At 32.7% G+C, this 18808-nt stretch overlaps 1 protein-coding gene across 3 annotated transcripts in view; it reads left to right on the top strand.

Annotated features, from left to right (window-relative positions):
- Positions 1–1999: 1999 nt before the first annotated feature.
- The window catches only part of LOC140669315 (uncharacterized), a 67578-nt gene continuing 50769 nt past the window's right edge, over positions 2000–18808 (top strand). Inside the window, exons 1-3 of one of the 3 annotated variants that reach the window (XM_072899034.1) lie at positions 2000–2415; positions 5936–6041; positions 6817–6981. The gene's annotated coding sequence lies outside the window, so the exon portion shown is untranslated. Of the gene's footprint in view, positions 2416–4842; positions 4875–5935; positions 6042–6704; positions 6982–18808 lie in introns of those variants that run through there. The other 2 variants (XM_072899035.1, XM_072899032.1) reach the window with 2 other exon arrangements.

Raw genomic sequence — 18808 nt, 5'->3', positions numbered from 1 at the left:
ATAAAAGTTAAAATTCTCTTTACTAAAATATATGGAAATAAAATACTACTGTAATATCAGAATCATCGAAATTCAATTACACGATTGTAACAGAAACATTTGCAAATTAATTATATTAGAATTAAATCATATTAACAATCGCTTTATAAATCCTACATTTTCATAAGTATAATGAAAAGAAAAAAATAAAGAAAAAGAAATATTATTCAGTAAAGTACATTTTGGAAGGCATATGCATACTGGCATTGAGAACCATATATATACGCCAACCCATATAAATTAATATATTTAATAATATTAATAAGCTGATTTTGTATACCAACATGTAAATCTAAATGGAAGACTTTCTCTTAGTGTAATTGATGAAAAAGTAATATTCTAAAAAAAAATAACGCATGACACGTATTATACATATATGTCTATAAATATATTCATATATATATATATATATATGTAAAGGAGAGTTAGTCTCCTATGCTAAAGTGAAACCATAAGAAATCACGATAGAAAGGAATTATAAATTGAAATAACAGTATTAAACTGCATCTTCCATATAGATACTATTATAAAAGCGGATATGTTAAGATGAAATATGTGATACAACAAGAGAGAAAATTAAAGGAAATTTAAATATAAAAGCATAAATTAATAAGTGAAAAGAAAAGAAATATTAATGATGAGACATAATAACTTTGAGAACGAATAATAACTCTTGCTATAGTTAAATTAATAAGTCTCTCTTGCTGTAAAAAGAATTATAATATAAGAGTGCGAAATTATTATAATACAAAGAGCCTTTCATACGCATGATGACGCAATAGGCGACGGCGAGAAAGACTTAGTGTAATCGAATATTATTCTTATCTCTTGACGCGGAGACCCGATGAAACCGAATATTATTCTTATCTATCGACGCAGAGACTCAGCTTGACTAAATATTATGTCGATGCAGAGACCAGTGAAATCGAATATTATGCCTATCTCTCGACGCAGCAACTCGACGAAACTAAATATTATAACAACGTGCCTTTTGATATTCGCCGCTGAATATCAACTTAAGATTAAGAAGAGCTCACCGCTTCTGACGTCTTCGAAGGCGGAGAGTTCCCTCACCAAGAGCAAGAATCCATCTCCACCAGACGATTAAGCCAACCCGGGAAGTCTTGGATCCACCGGACGCCTAGAGGGAGGTGACCCGAAAGTGGGGACGGTGCGCAGAACGTCAGTCGAGCTTGCGGACGGAGTCAGTCGTTCACCACCAGTCATCTAAAACAGTCGCTCCTCATCATCCATACTAAGCAGTCGCCAACAACCCCTCATACTAAGCAGTCGCTCCCCATCATCCAAAGTGAACAGTCGTTCCTCATCATTCAAACTTAAAAGTCGCCTTCCTAACTTCATCTTAATAAGTCACTTCAACATCTCTCCGAAACGTTAGTCCGAAGTCGTGAAAAGTCTCTGTGTCTTTATACACTCACTGCGTCCTAAAATCAATTTTAACTTAATTTTCGTCAGCTACTTTGTGTCGTCAAGGTAGATCTTTAATAATACTTTACTTTCTCGTCTTCGCGACTCGTCTTATATTATAATTTAGAGCTTCGACTCACTCTACATTATAATTTAGAATTACTACTTTATTGTTAACTAATCTCCAATTTCTGGTACAGTGCGGTTGTACCTTTCTCATTTGAACTGTGAACAACATTTGTAATCATTACTTGCAACCTCTGTAAAATCTTCGAGCTTTTAAAATACATAGTCGCTTATTTCAGAATATTCACAAGTTAATTATTTTAATACAGTGTTCCTTCACCTCCAACCAGTATTTACTATAATTAATTTAATATCGATTAAATATTTAACGTACGTCTAGATCTTGAGCGTTAGCGAGTCCCGTGCCTGGGATAGAGCAGAGTGACGTGCCCCTCGTGTTAGTTCGAGCAGAGCTGAGACTTAGTCGATGAGCTGCTTGAATGTCGCTTGATCCAGATTGTCAACCTGAAATGAATAACTTTTTAAATTAGAATAAACTTTTGGTTATAATTTATAGTAAATGCCTGGTTCTCGTCGCGCCGGTAAACGACATAGACAACTACGTGCCGCTTTACGCCGACAGAGACAAATTTCAAACAGTGATAACGGTCTCAGCCAAGTAGAAAAAGACAATCCAATTAACGTACCGGACAATCAAAGAATTGTCGTAGAACTTTTCGATCAGCTTCCTGCATCTGACTCAGTTGAAGCTCCCATCTCGCGAAGAACCTTCGAATTTATTGGCTGGCCCGAACCTTTGGTTGAAATCAAGCTGCATCCTGCCTCAACCTCTACCACCGACATCCCTGAGGGAGATCCACGACGTCCAGAGTACGAGGAAAAGGCCCAGGAAAATCAGCAAAACTAGCGACATTAATAAAGGTAAATCACTATTTTAAATACATACACGCACATGCGCATATGATCAAGCAAGAAAATACTACTATTTTTAATAAAAAAAAAGAAAACGCACTCATATTCCAACAAAATATAATAAAAAGAAAAGAATTCCGAATTGAACTACTATTTTTAACACATCGTGTTTGACATTTATATGACATCTTACTACTCTAACAATTTCAATTTCGCAAAACAATTATAATTACAATTTAGACATATGCTTCTACGACTAATGCCATAAACTGTTCCACCTTCAAGCTTCAAAATAAAAATCTTTTATACAGCTAACTAGATATACATACTAGAGATATATATATATCTCACTCTTTTGAATAACTTACAGTTCAGGCTATTGACTCTTAAAATTACAAATTGACTCACATTTTGATACTACTCTCAAGAATTATAAAGTTAAAATATTATATCAATAAATTTGCAAATAATCGATCTATCAATGTAAGTGAATTAACTACTCGTTTTACTTAATAATAAAAATAACGGAGCATCCCTTGTTTAATCTCTTCTTCCTATTTTCCATCGGAGACAGTGATTTTGACAACAATAAATTATATCACTGGCCTCCACCACACCATATTCCAGTGTACATTTCTTTATATGACATCTCACCACACAGTGCTGAACCTGCAAAGAACCATACTCTTGTTAACATATATATATCCACATAAGAGCAATAACAATTTTAATAATCTTTTCTTATTACACGAATAGATGCATCAACAAAATTCATGAAGAATAAAATCATATTACAATAGTCGACTTTCTTTTAAGGAAAAAGATATCTACATTCAATATAAATCCAAACCATTTAAATTTCACAATTTAACCTTGTTCTTCATATTAAAGCAGTTATTAACTACTGAGAAATTTGCTCTTACATTATACAAGTCGTAAATTAAAACTTTCAAAATCAGTATATATTTGGAATTGCTTCGACGGCGAATTCTACTATACAACAACAGTAAGTACTTAATCCTTCATAATTACTATTACAAACCGCCTTAATCCTTAGCCCAATTCTAATATAAATGAAAATTTGTTAAATTGATCACAATTGATCTATTTATAATTTCAAAAAATTGAAATTTTCCAATCATTCCAACTTTAAATTGAAAAAATTTAAAACTATTGCAGATATAATTTTAGAATTTTATTTTCTCTTCAATTGACTCGAGTGTCATTGTGCGTCACGTTCATTGCATACGCGATAATGGTCATGATGTCATGGAGTTCCTAGAACTTCCTCAGCCTCTCGTTAGTGCCGAGTGAATTGTATTCTGACCACCAGACTATATCAAATATACAATAACGAGAGTCAACGCGTTTGCTTAACGTTTTTAATCATTTTCAAATACATATGTCATAAATTTAACCTTTTTATTTTCAACTTTCTTAATTTTTCTTGTCAAATAAAATAAAACAAATGAGACCTCAGACAACTGATTCTGAATTTCAACATAATCCTTTCGTTGACCCTGAAGTCATATTAGAAACTTTAATCCAATTTATAGAAGAAAATAAAGAAAACATTATTTACAATTTAGACAATATCATAAAAGAGTTTTTAAATCAAGCCTCTATTATCATCATTTCAGATCAGTAAAAAAATCCCCTGATTTATTAATTCCTAGTACACATTGATCCTGCTCTCGACGAAGCCCTGGGTATAGCCGATTTAGACAGATTACCCAAAAACTAAATAGAGAGCAACCCTGTTATTGACACCTGTTACGTGCTCGCACGTCTCGCGATCCATTGTTATCGTCCACCTCAGTGTCAATACCAGGGTTGCTCTCTATTTAGTTTTTTAGGGCAACCTGTTTAAACCGGCTATACCCAGGGAGCCGCCGAGAGCTAAGTCTTGACCCTTTTGATAATCAGGGGATTTTTTTACTGATCGGGAACCACTACAATTGAAGCTTGGTTCATAAGCTCAATAATAATATTGTCTAAATTATAAATAATGTTTTCTTTATTTTCTTCCAAGAATTGTATTAATATTTCTAGTATAGTGTCAGGTTCTTGGGAAGAATTTTGTTGTATTTCAGCGTCGGTTACTCTTGGTTTCATTGATTATCAATTTATTTGAGGCTAATATAGAGAGATAGAGATAAAATTTTATGTTCGTATTGAGTGTATTGTAGATATTGAAAATTTAAATTTCTATGATCAATGATTCTTTGACACCCGGTATATGAGATTTGTATATAGGGTGGCTCTAAAGTAGGATTTTGTCTTTATTATTTAGTAATGACTGTTAAGAATTATCCTAGCTTATTATTTAAGAAATTCTATAACTCTTATAATTAATTCATTTAATTAATTATTATGGGGACTGATTTGGAGAGGCGACATTAAGGACAGATTATCGTCATTTCAAGTCCTTTATAATGGAATTGGTCCGATCTTCCCAGGATGAACCAGTAAGAACAAGATGGCTGACGTTTTATAAACAAATGGAAATATTTTGTAACCAATTAAGGATGAGTTTACTAAATTTTGGTTATAAGATATACAGGGAATACTGCATAAAATAAACCAGTTAAAGTAGTACCTTTACAGGTGCAAAATTGTGATTTATTGAATAGCAAAATCCTAAAGTCGTCTTAATTTAGTTCAAGTTTTGCATAAATCTTAGTTTAGAGGTAATAAGAAGTTTTAAGGGTATTCGGGATCATTAGGTCCGGAAATAAAAAATTTCAAAATGGCGGTCAAAATGTGTAAAATTGGCTAAAAAGTGTATTCTCAAAGTTTCAAGCAAATTGGAAATTTCGTTAATTATTTATTTATTTTGTAATAAAATTTTATGGTTTTTATTGTTATTACATAACGTTATTGTTAATTAATCATGAGGAGGAAAATTTGTTAGAAATTATTAATTTACAAGTAGGATAGGATAACTGAGACAATTTCTAACTTTGTATTTCCAATAGATTCGTTGTTATTTGATTTTACAAGTAATTTGTAAATTAAATTATGTAAGAAAAATAATATTTTGTAATTATAAAGGAGTCTAATTATAATAATTTGACTAAAATTTTGATGAGAAAAATATGATATCGTTTGTAAATTATTGTTAGTTAACAAATGGATTGTTTATAAGTATATGTGTATGGAGGGTTTTAACAATTACCCTAATGTGCAAATGTATGTTAAAATTATTATCTTAACATGTCACTTGATTGTTTATTTATAAACCAATTGACTCGGTTTTATTATAGATTGAGAAGAAGGGGATGAAAACTTTCTCAATATGATTTGTTAATTGCTTGATATGAATTAATATATAATTTTGAACAAGTTATACTCGTATAGTAATGAGTATGAGAAAGAATTGATTATTTTAATTATGTAGGGGATTTTGTGACTCATGAATACTTTGAATGGATTTTCTTATTTAATAATAAAATGATAATAATATGCTAAATAATAATAATGTGTTGAATAAGGTATGTTTTAATTTTTGTGTTTTTTTTTTTTTCAGGGAAGATGGTGTACAAATAAATGAATTTACACTGGAATATGGTTAATTAGAGGCCGGTGCTATTATTTATTTAAAAGGTCACCGTCTCTGATGGAGAAGGAAAGTGGTAGTTATAAGAAGGATGCTCCTTATGACATTGTTTATTAACATAAGTATCGCAGATCTTTCTTATATATATATATATATATATATATGTTTCTATTTATTTATTTGTTCCCTTGTCATAATTAGAAAAATTAATAATTAGTAATTTAATGTTAATCTATAAATAAGGTTAAAATTCATCGTTTTCATAAATACTTATACATGATTGGAAAGATTCTTATTAATACTTTATTTGTCTAAAAGCTTATTATGAAGATTTATTGTTGTAGTTAATTATTTAGTGAAGTATAGATATATATATATATATATATATATGTATACGTTGCTACTTTATACGTGAGTTATATCTAGGAGCTAAGGGAGGAACAGTTTATTGTATGAACAGTAATATATATATATATGTGTACTTACAGTTGTATTAACTATTACTATGTTTTATTTATTATATTATATATATATATATATATATGTGTATAATGAAATTTTTACGTATTTTATATTTGAAATAATATTATTAAATGATAGAGAAAATGCTTTAATATAGTGAAAGCAATTGCAAATAAAATTTTCTAAAAATTTTATTATAATTTTAATGATTATAAGATAAAGTAGTAATATGGTTACTAATGTGTAATTAAAATAATATTAAGAGATAAAAGAAAAGAAAAAATATGTGTATATATATATATATTTATATGTGTGTGTGACTTCCTTTAAAGTTTTTTATTGTTGTGAGTTTTCCTGTGTCTTCTCACGTGCTGTTCTTCGTGGATCAGATTCGAGGATGTCTGCGACAGAGATCTCAGGAGGAAATAGTTCAATCTGCGCCAGTGGTCCGGGCCATCCAATGAACTCGAAGGTTCTTTGGGTGCTGGGGATGTCAACTGGCTCTAAGGCCTGCGGCCACTCGAAGAGTTCAACAACGATCCTTTGATTATTTGGTATGTCTATAATAAGTTCTTCACTATTTCCAGTTGTTTGATTAAAAGCATTAATTTGATTTTGAAGTTGCCGTTGTTGGCGTAAAGCGGCGCGTAACTGTTTGTACCTTTTACCGGCGCGGCGAGTACCAGGCATCTACTATAAATTATCGTAAATTATTTGTTTATTTTGCTAAATTAACTTTTGTTAACAATCTGGATTAAACGACGCCCAGACAGCTCATCGACTAAGTCTCAGCTCTGCCTGAACTGTAACGAGGGGCACGTCACTTTGCTCTTTCCCAGGCTCGGGACTCGCTATCGCTTTATCCAGATAGAGTAAGTAATAAAATTTTAATGACTTTAATATTTAGTTAATATTGTAGTAATTAATTTGTATAATATCTAATTATTTATAGCAAATGTTGGCTCTGGAATGTAGGAACACTGGATCTAACAATTCACTTGAAGTAATGCAAGAATAAGCTAGTATATTTCAAATGTCAAAATAATTTTACAAAGCTGCAAGTATATAAGTTGCTATGATAATGTTATTAATTAAAACGAGAGGTACATCCGCACTGTACCGAGATTAAAGATATCAATGGTAATATAGTATTAAATCTAAGTTAATTTAAAACGAGTCGCGGAGTAGATGAATCTTAAAATATTAAAAGACTCTACCTTGACGACACAAAGTAGTAGTCAGAAAAACTAAGTTGAATTATATTTTAGGACGCAGCGAACAAAGACTCAGAAATTCTATCACTTAGGATGACTTCTTCACGTCTACTGTTTAACTTATGATGAACGACTTATTAAAATGATGAGTGGTTAGCGACTTTTAGGTTGAAGGTAAGAAGATGACTGTTTTAGATGACCGGTGGTGAACGACTGACTCTGTCCGCAAGCTCGACTGACGTTCTGCGCTCCGTCCCCACTTTCGGGTCTCTCCCTCTAGGCGTCCGGTGGATCCAAGACTTCCCGGGTTGGCTATGTCATCCGGTGGAGATGGATTCTTGGTCTTGGTGAGGAAACTCTCCGCCTTCGAAGACGGCAGAAGCGGTGAGCTCTTCTTAATCTCAGTTTGATATTCAACGGGAATATCAAGAGGTTGTTATCATATTTAGTGTCGTCGAGTCTCTGTGTCGAGAGATATGAATAATATTCGGTTTCACTAGTCTCTTCGTCAATAGATAGGAGTAATATTCGATTTCACTAATCTCTGCGTTGATAGATAGTATTTAGTCTCGCTGAGTCTCTGTGTCAATAGATAAGAATAGTATTCGGTTTCATTCAATCTTTCTTCGTCAAGAGATAAGTATAATATTTGATTTCATCGGGTCTCTGCGTCAAGAGATAAGAATAATATTCAATTTCATTCAGTCTTTCTCGCCGTCGCTTATTGCGTCATCATGCGAATGAAAGGCTCTTTGTATTATAAAATAATTTCGCACTCTTATATTATAATTCTTTTTACAGCAAGAGAGACTTATTGATTCAAGCATAGCAAGAGTTAGTATTTCTTTTCGAAATTATTATGTCTCATCATTAAAATTCCTTTTCTTTTCACTTGTTAATTTATGCTTTTATATTTAAATTTCTTTTAATTTTCTCTCTTGTTGTATCACATATTTCATCTTAACATATCCGCTTTTATAATAATATCTATATGGAAGATGCAATCTAATACTGTTATTTTAATTTATAATTTTTTTCTATATTGATTCTTTATGATTTTTACTTTAGCATAGGAGAATAGCTCTCTTTTACATATATATATATATATTCTCACGTCCAGCGCCTCCGCTTGACACCAGTCGCCGTCCGTTGACTCCATACGTCACCTGTTAAGTAGACATAGTAAGCGTTAAGCACCTATAAAATTCTTTTATTTTCTTTTTTCTTTTTTATATATATATATATATATATATATAGTTGTTATCAAAAATAGATTAAGCCGATAAATACCTTTTATTATGTTTCCGGCTAGAACATCCTTTTTTTTCTCTTTCTCTTCTTTTTCTTCTCTTTTCTTGTTTTATCCCCATCACTGGTTCTCCCCTATCACCTACCTAAAAATGAAGGAAAATAATTAATTAGTTGTCCAATGAAAATTCTTACCTATTTACCGGCCACCCGGTATATCACCTTCTGGTCCGCCTCCTCAACACCTGAAAAAGGGAAGAGAAACGACCAAGTCGGTCGAACATCTTAATTTTATTATAATTACCCATTTAATTCTGTCACTCTAGTCGCAGTACCTGAAAAATAAAAGGAAACATAATATTAAGTACGCGTCGATAGAATAACGTAAATTAAGTAATAGCGATAATATAAACCAATGTTCACTCCACCTCGTCGTCATCACTCTTACTAAACACAAACATGCACGTACACATCACCATAGACACACGCATCGAGAATTAACCACCACCCGGTATAACAAAAATATAAAATAAATCTATATAACAAGCTAAAATCACGCAAGGAAAGAGATCGTAATTGCGAATAAGCGGAAATACAACTCCCGATACATGTTCACCTTAATAAATTGACACCCGGTATATAAACTAACATTGTCATATTATCCAAACATTAGTATAAAATAGTGTTTAACAACCGACCGATTCATTTGGTTAAATTCCATAAACTTCATATAATAAACTCCGATCGGTACTTTCGGGACACCCTGTATATGAACTTTCATTAATTATTAAAACTGAGCAAGCCAAGTAACTCGTATGTGCAATTGCAACTTCCTATGCACAGTCTAAATCACTTTTCTCAATATATCAAAAGTTGTCGCAACATCGAAAAGCACCCAATTTTTAACGGTTTAAACATCACATAAAAAACCCGCCCAGTGACCTTAATTAAATATTTCCTGGCGCCTTGGCTCATAAGGAACCAAAAAAGGTAGCAACTTATAGGGCTACAGCCCCGCCATAAAAAGTTAAGCGCACATTGTTATAGACCCATTTTACTTCAGGAACACCTCATATTTTCAACTTTAATAATTTATTTATTTTAATCCGCACCTCCAATATATAATTATGCCTTCACTATTAAATGCAGTTTTATATCCCAAAGCCGAATTAATACCACAATAACGTACATGTCTAACGATTCTGTCACCCAAATATAATAACTTGTCAATTTTACTCATATTCCACCATAGCGCAGTGATTTCAGTAAATTCAAATTTTAACAATAATAAAAGATTCGATCAAACCCATCATCTGCATAATAATTTCTTAACATGAATCCAATTTGGTTTGCCAATGAAAATCCGGTCAGCTATCATTTATAATTATTTCATATATCAACCATGGAGATAACTTGGTGCATGCACATATACATATATATATATATATATGCGACTCGCTGCAGAAGTCATGATCCACAGATGTTTTAAAGGCAAATTATAATGACCTGACAAGAACTCCTCGAGGCTCAGACAATATTTGAGTGATCAAGTAAAACCAATAATAATTAAAATGAACTACACAAGATAAATATATGTATATACATATTATAGTGAAAACAATATAAATATCCCATAAAGAGTTTAAAACGAATAAAGCTCTGGAAGATAACTAAAGTTAAATAGTCACACTCAAATATATACAATTACTTAATTAACTCTTACTTATACAAGGTGTCTGAAATAACTTGAACGTGATAATATTCTCAAAACTTCTTTATCGTTTTATTGAGGATGAATGATAATTACAATATACATATGTATAATAAACAAAATGACCATAACTATATATACGGTGATACGATAATACACACATCATACACTACATAAACCAAGTATAAACGCATAATGAACACCCAGAAATAATTACATAGATACACGCTCCTTAACAAACACACCATAAAATTATATAACTATAGTTACCTAATATACCCGGTGATACAAAAGTACGCGCGTCATAAACTTATCATCTACACAATGTTTAATCAGTATCTGACTATTATAGACATATTATCCACCCAGTAACACGCAAATACACACACCCTATAAATAATTTATATACACAGTGACGCATTAGTACGCACAAACGAAGCACTCTCAATAAATCTATTATAAACTTATTACAGGCATATTCATATATTAACAAACACATAATCAATGTATCGTATACATGGTAACGCAATAGTTTCGGATCTTATAGCTAATTCATACATATTCCATGCGTATCATTTAAATTACACACTCAACCTCTCACAATATAAACTTGTCTTAAATTTATGCATTTGTACACACTTACACACTCCTCATCCATTCATTGTAAATATATCATGGCATATTACATGTGCATTTATACCATTATTACTTATATATATATATATATATAAATATATAAACCTTTTACTACTAGTTATAATGATATACATACATACATATAGTTATATAATAGCGAGCTTAACGTCTGTAGACTAATTTACATCTTGTAATCCACGAATAACATTATGCGACATCATAGATAATTGTTAATTAATAAGTTAATTAGCGAAATGCTCTCGTATCTCTACGATTATTTAAGTACAACGCTATAATACAATGCGGCGATAAGTAATTAATCAGATAAGTTATCGTAACGCTAGTAATAATTGCGGTATATCTAGAAATAACGATATAGATATTATATTATAATGCTAGTCCCGAAGCTTCTAGAACATTCAGGAACCGCCGGATCACGTGAAAATTTCAGACAAACACCGTGACCGCTTACTATTGCCCGGCGCGTGATACCCGTGACAAACAAGCATGACCAGGATCGGACCACGTTGCGCGCGCTATAATTCAGAAGGTGGGAGCCCTCAGCGACCACGGGTATATAAACGGGAGCACCGTGTGCTCAAGATACAGAGTATTCAGTTCTCGCCCAGACAGTTCAGATCATTAAACAGTTCGGATCATATTGAGTATTCGGCTTTCGCCCGACAGTAAAATCTGTTGTACGGTTCGTTTCGACCATTCAGTTTTCGCATAATCAGTATTCGATCAGCAGTCAATACTCGATTCATACAGTACCCAGTAAATTCATTGTACGTACAGACAGTCATTCATACGACTTAATAATCGGTTATCCTTATAACATTCGATCATACATACGCTCTCGCAAATTTTCGCACGGTGTAATTAATATTGTATCTTCGAATCAGTGTTTTCTAGTTCATTACTCGGTATTATTCACACGAAATCATTAACTCAGAGAGACTTTGAGACTAGCATATCGCGAACACTATTAATTAGCCTTCAGTTTCTTACGTTTACCGTCGTATAAATTTATTCTTGATTAATTGTATCCACTGTCACTATTATACTTCCTTTCTCTTTTTCGATTTCCACGGCGCTCACAATACATATCGATTTCTATCTATCACTCTTAAAGACATTTTATCTTAATTTTCACTCGCAGTAAATTATTCCTATCAACTATATAAGTGTTATATCTTTTCCTCTCCAAGCAATTATTAATGCCGCCTATCTATAATATCGTTTACGCGTCCGGAACCAGTCTGCGCGCGAAATCATAGTCAAAGGAAAGTTCTATTGACTAATGTTGTAATACTAATATTGTAGATCCACATTTTCGTGTACACCCGCGTGACAGTGTGTTCCCCAGTGGTTCCTGTAACACAATAACAATTTAGTGAAGTGAGTACGTAGTCGTAATTATTAAGATATATTCGTGTAATCATTAATCATATTGTCTACGTGTAATTACTCGAAATATACATACTTGTGTCAGTTCGCGGCCCCTGTCCATTCCGGGCGTCGGTCATCTTTTCGGTGTCAATTCTTCTCTCCGTTACCTCTCGAATCCGTACCTGTAAATATAAAGACAAGCTTTCTATTCTAATTTTAATATTGAAATTATCGGGCAAATTAGTGCTACTTATCTGACGAGGTCATCCTTCCTTCAAGCCTACGTCGGGCTCTCTCTTTCATCCTGCGGCGACGCGCGCCTCCTCCAGGGCGTTCTTGTATTCCTTATAGCTTCTCCTTTTATAGCCTCTCCTTTTTTTCTTTCTTTCTTTTTTTTCTTTTCTTTTTCCTTATCCGCTCACCAGTGGCAAGGTCCGCGACGTCCGCCTTGACATACCCAGAGCCTCAGATATCTGTAACTTATAATCGAAGAGATTAATATTTTATTCGGACGTCTTCATAGGGAATGTCATTAGACAGAGAGCGATAACCATTCTTACCTACACCGTAGGGCGCCTCCTCCAGGGCGACCTACATCCTTCCTACGTAGTGTGCCTCTTTCAGAGCGATTCTACGTCCCTTCTAGCAGTGCGCCTCTTCCAGGGCGGCTCTGCCTTCATCCTTCGTAGTGCGCCTCCTTCAGAGCCGGACTACCCCTATCTACGTCGCACGCCTCTCTCAGGGCGAACGACTCTCTTCTTCGAGGAGCGTCTCTTTCAGGGCATTCCGCCTCCTAGCGTGCAGCGCGCCTCTGTCAGGGCGATCTGCCTCCTCTCAGTCCACGAACCGCGCCTCTCTCAGGGCGTCTCTCACAATTCCTCCGATCGCTCTTCTTGATCTAAAATATAGAATAAATATTAAATTAAAATAAACTCATTAAGGCTCACCCTGTCCCCGCAACCCGTCAGATAAGGTAAAGTCAACTCGTTTAGCAATTTACTTTAACGCATATGTTTTTTTTTCTCTTTTCTTTTTCTTTTTCCCTTTTCATCACTCGCGTTACTATTGCTAACCCCAGTCTATACCTCTCCGCGTATTCAATTATGGCGTTGATTATGATTTCGCTTACCTTCTTAGCTGCGTCATGGGTCGGTCACGTCGAGCAGGGCGTGCTCACCAATTGAAGCGCCTCATCCGGTCACTATACCAAGGCGGCTCCTACCTGACGGTCCGAACAGCTGCGTCGCCACCAGGTAGTCAGAGCCCAGCATCTGTCGGGTATTTCACTTACCCTCCACCGGGAACCCATACATCGGAGTCATCAACCCCTGACCAGCTACACGACGCCGTCACTCCACCGGCATCCAGTAGCGGGGTCGCCGCTTCCTCACATAGGCCCTTACCACCCATCGAATACCGTCCGTGGCTCGTGCCCCCGCCGTTGATAGACTTCGGGATTACGCAACCGAGGATCATTTCCTCCCAGGCTTTCTTCGGGCGAGTATGCATCTTGTCGTCCGCGGAAGCACCTATCAATTCGCCTCCCGATAACCGTCCGTGAATTAGTTGTCTAATCGTCTTGAAAAATATAATTTAACTGTACATATATGTTTAATATAAAATAATGATAAATACATAAAAATTAGTAAACAATCTGTACTCATTGTCTACTCACTTCACATCCTCCCTATTATCCATTACGTCCCGACCTCTAGTTTCCGGTGCACCGCTACGCTGATCGTGACAGGTTTACCGCTCGGCCACCGCGATCCGCGTACACCAACCACCGTAACCGCACCTCACTCACGAACGCTCAGGACGTAACAATATATATATATATATATATATATATATATGTATGTAAAATACTTGTCATGTGTTATCTTTTTAGAATATTACTTTTTCGTTAATTACATTAGGAGAAAGTCTTCCATGTAGATTTACATGTTGATATATATATATATATATATATGAAATTAGCTTATTAATATTATTAAATAAATTAACTTATATAGATTTGCTTATATATATATATGTATCTCTTAACGCTAGTGTGCATATGCTTTTTGAAATGTACTTTACTGAATGATATTTCTTTTTCTTTTTTATTTCTTTACTGACAAGGGTCAGTATTATTTTGTTTTAATTTTTATAAGAAGTTAATTTGTTTTAAATTTATATTTATTAGTATGAATATTTTTTTTTTTGAATATATATATATATATATATATATATATATATATAACCGTAAGAATTCTTGACTTTTAATTTTTGACTGTGAATTGTATTCTGACCACCAGACTATATCAAATATACAATAACGAGATTCAAAGCGTTTGCTTAACATTCTTAATCATTTTCAAATACATATGTCATAAATTTAACCTTTTTATTTTCAACTTTCTTAATTTTTTTTTCTTCTTATCAAATAAAATAAAATAAATGAGGCCTCAGACAACTGATTCTGAATTTCAACAAAATCCCTTTGTTGACCCTGAAGTTATATTAGAAACTTTAATCCAATTCATAAAAGAAAATAATGAAAACATTATTTACAATTTAGACAATATCATAAAAGAGTTTTTAAATCAAGCCTCTATTATCATTATTCCAGATCAGTAAAAAAATCCCCTGATTTATTAGTTCCTAGTACATATTGATCCTGCTCTCGGCGAAGCCCTGGGTATAGACGATTTAGACAGATTACCCAAAAAACTAAATAGAGAGCAACCTTGTTATTGACACCTAGGTAGTGTGACGTCCCGCCAAAAATAAAAAAAAAAAATTTTTTCAAAAACACAAATATACTGCTCAATTATAAAATCTACGCTATATACATATATATATATAATTCGGCATATTACCAAACGCTTGCTTATACAAAATCACAATTAAGTAATATTGTCCTTAATGAATATAAAAATTAATTATACAATCATAGCTATTCAATTATATTATATCAAGTATTAATTAAAAATTAAAAGTCAAAAATTCTTACGGTTATATATATATATATATATATATTCAAAAAAATATATATTTATGTATTCATACTAATAAATATAAATTTAAAACAAATTAACTTCTTATAAAAATTAAAACAAAAATAATACTGACCTTATCAGTAAAGAAAAAAAAAAGAAAAAGAAATATCATTCAGTAAAGTACATTTCAAAAAGCATATGCACACTAGCGTTAAGAGATACATATATATATATATATATATGCAAATCTATATAAGCTAATTTATTTAATAATATTAATAAGCTAATTTCATATATATATATATATATATCAACATGTAAATCTACATGGAAGACTTTCTCTTAATGTAATTAATGAAAAATTAATATTCTAAAAAGATAACACATGACAAGTATTATACATACAAATATATATATATATATATATATATATATATATATATATAAACATATGTAAAAGAGAGCTATTCTCCTATGCTAAAGTAAAAATCATAAAGAATCAATATAGAAAAAATTATAAATTAAAATAACAGTATTAGACTGCATCTTCCATATAGATACTATTATAAAAGCGGATATGTTAAGATGAAATATGTGATACAACAAGAGAGAAATTTAAATATAAAAGCATAAATTAACAAGTGAAAAGAAAAGGAATATTAATGATGAGACATAATAATTTCGAAAAGAAATACTAACTCTTGCTATGCTTGAATCAATAAGTCTCTCTTGCTGTAAAAAGAATTATAATATAAGAGTGCGAAATTATTTTATAATACAAAGAGCCTTTCATTCGCATGATGACGCAATAAGCGACGGCGAGAAAGACTGATTGAAATTGAATATTATTCTTATCTCTTGACGCAGAGACCCGATGAAATCAAATATTATACTTATCTCTTGACGAAGAAAGATTGAATGAAACCGAATACTATTCTTATCTATTGACACAGAGACTCAGCGAGACTAAATACTATCTATCAACGCAGAGATTAGTGAAATCGAATATTACTCCTATCTATTGACGAAGAGACTAGTGAAACCGAATATTATTCATATCTCTCGACACAGAGACTCGACGAAACTAAATATGATAACAACGTGCCTCTTGATATTCCCGTTGAATATCAAACTGAGATTAAGAAGAGCTCACCGCTTCTGACGTCTTCGAAGGCGGAGAGTTTCCTCACCAAGACCAAGAATCCATCTCCACCGGATGACATAGCCAACCCGGGAAGTCTTGGATCCACCGGACGCCTAGAGGGAGAGACCCGAAAGTGGGGACGGAGCGCAGAACGTCAGTCGAGCTTGCGGACAGAGTCAGTCGTTCACCACCGGTCATCTAAAACAGTCATCTTCTTACCTTCAACCTAAAAGTCGCTAACCACTCATCATTTTAATAAGTCGTTCATCATAAGTTAAACAGTAGACGTGAAGAAGTCATCCTAAGTGATAGAATTTCTGAGTCTTTGTTCGCTGCGTCCTAAAATATAATTCAACTTAGTTTTTCTGACTACTACTTTGTGTCGTCAAGGTAGAGTCTTTTAATATTTTAAGATTCATCTACTCCGCGACTCGTTTTAAATTAACTTAGATTTAATACTATATTACCATTGATATCTTTAATCTCGGTACAGTGCGGATGTACCTCTCGTTTTAATTAATAACATTATCATAGCAACTTATATACTTGCAGCTTTGTAAAATTATTTTGACATTTGAAATATACTAGCTTATTCTTGCATTACTTCAAGTGAATTGTTAGATCCAGTGTTCCTACATTCCAGAGCCAACATTTGCTATAAATAATTAGATATTATACAAATTAATTACTACAATATTAACTAAATATTAAAGTCATTAAAATTTTATTACTTACTCTATCTGGATAAAGCGATAGCGAGTCCCGAGCCTGGGAAAGAGCAAAGTGACGTGCCCCTCGTTACAGTTCAGGCAGAGCTGAGACTTAGTCGATGAGCTGTCTGGGCGTCGTTTAATCCAGATTGTTAACAAAAGTTAATTTAGCAAAATAAAAAAATAATTTACGATAATTTATAGTAGATGCCTGGTACTCGCCGCGCCGGTAAAAGGTACAAACAGTTACGCGCCGTTTTACGCCAACAACGGCAACTTCAAAACCAAATTAATCCTTTTAATCAAACAACTGAAAATAGTGAAGAACTTATTATAGACATACCGAATAATCAAAGAATCGTTGTTGAACTCTTCGAGTGGCCGCAGGCCTTAGAGCCAGTTGACATCCCCAGCAACCGAAGAACCTTCGAGTTCATTGGATGGTCCGGACCACTGGCGCAGATTGAACTATTTCCTCCTGAGATCTCTGTCGCAGACATCCTCGAATCTGATCCACGAAGAACAGCACGTGAGAAGACACAGGAAAACTCACAACAATAAAATACTTTAAAGTAAGTCACACACACACATGTAAATATATATATATATACACATATTTTTTCTCTTTTTTTTTTTTTATCTCTTAATATTATTTTAATTCAACATTATTTTAATTACACATTAGTAACCATATTACTACTTTATCTTATAATCATTAAAATTATAATAAAATTTTTAGAAAATTTTATTTGCAATTGCTTTCACTATATTAAAGCATTTTCTCTATCATTTAATAATATTATTTCAAATATAAAATACGTAAAAATTTCATTATACACATATATATATATATATAATATAATAAATAAAACATAGTAATAGTTAATACAACTGTAAGTACACATATATATATATATTACTGTTCATACAATAAACTGTTCCTCCCTTAGCTCCTAGATATAACTCACGTATAAAGCAGCAACTATAGATATAGATATATATATATATATATATATATATATATATATCTATACTTCACTAAATAATTAACTATAACAATAAATCTTCATAATAAGCTTTTAGACAAATAAAGTATTAATAAGAATCTTTTCAATCATGTATAAGTATTTATGAAAACAATGAATTTTTTATCTATAGATTAACATTAAATTACTAATTATTAATTTTTCTAATTATGACAAGGGAACAAATAAATAAATAGAAACATATATATATATAAAAGAAAGATCCGCGATACTTATCTTAATAAATAATGTCATAAGGAGCATCCTTCTTATAACTACCACTGTCACGAGCTGTGACCCACTGTTATCGTCTACCT

The sequence above is a fragment of the Anoplolepis gracilipes genome, chromosome 9, assembly GCF_047496725.1.
Source record: "Anoplolepis gracilipes chromosome 9, ASM4749672v1, whole genome shotgun sequence".
Lineage (NCBI taxonomy): Eukaryota > Metazoa > Arthropoda > Insecta > Hymenoptera > Formicidae > Anoplolepis > Anoplolepis gracilipes.
Note: the sequence above shows the minus strand (reverse complement) of the source record. Positions and strands in the feature narration are given on the sequence as shown.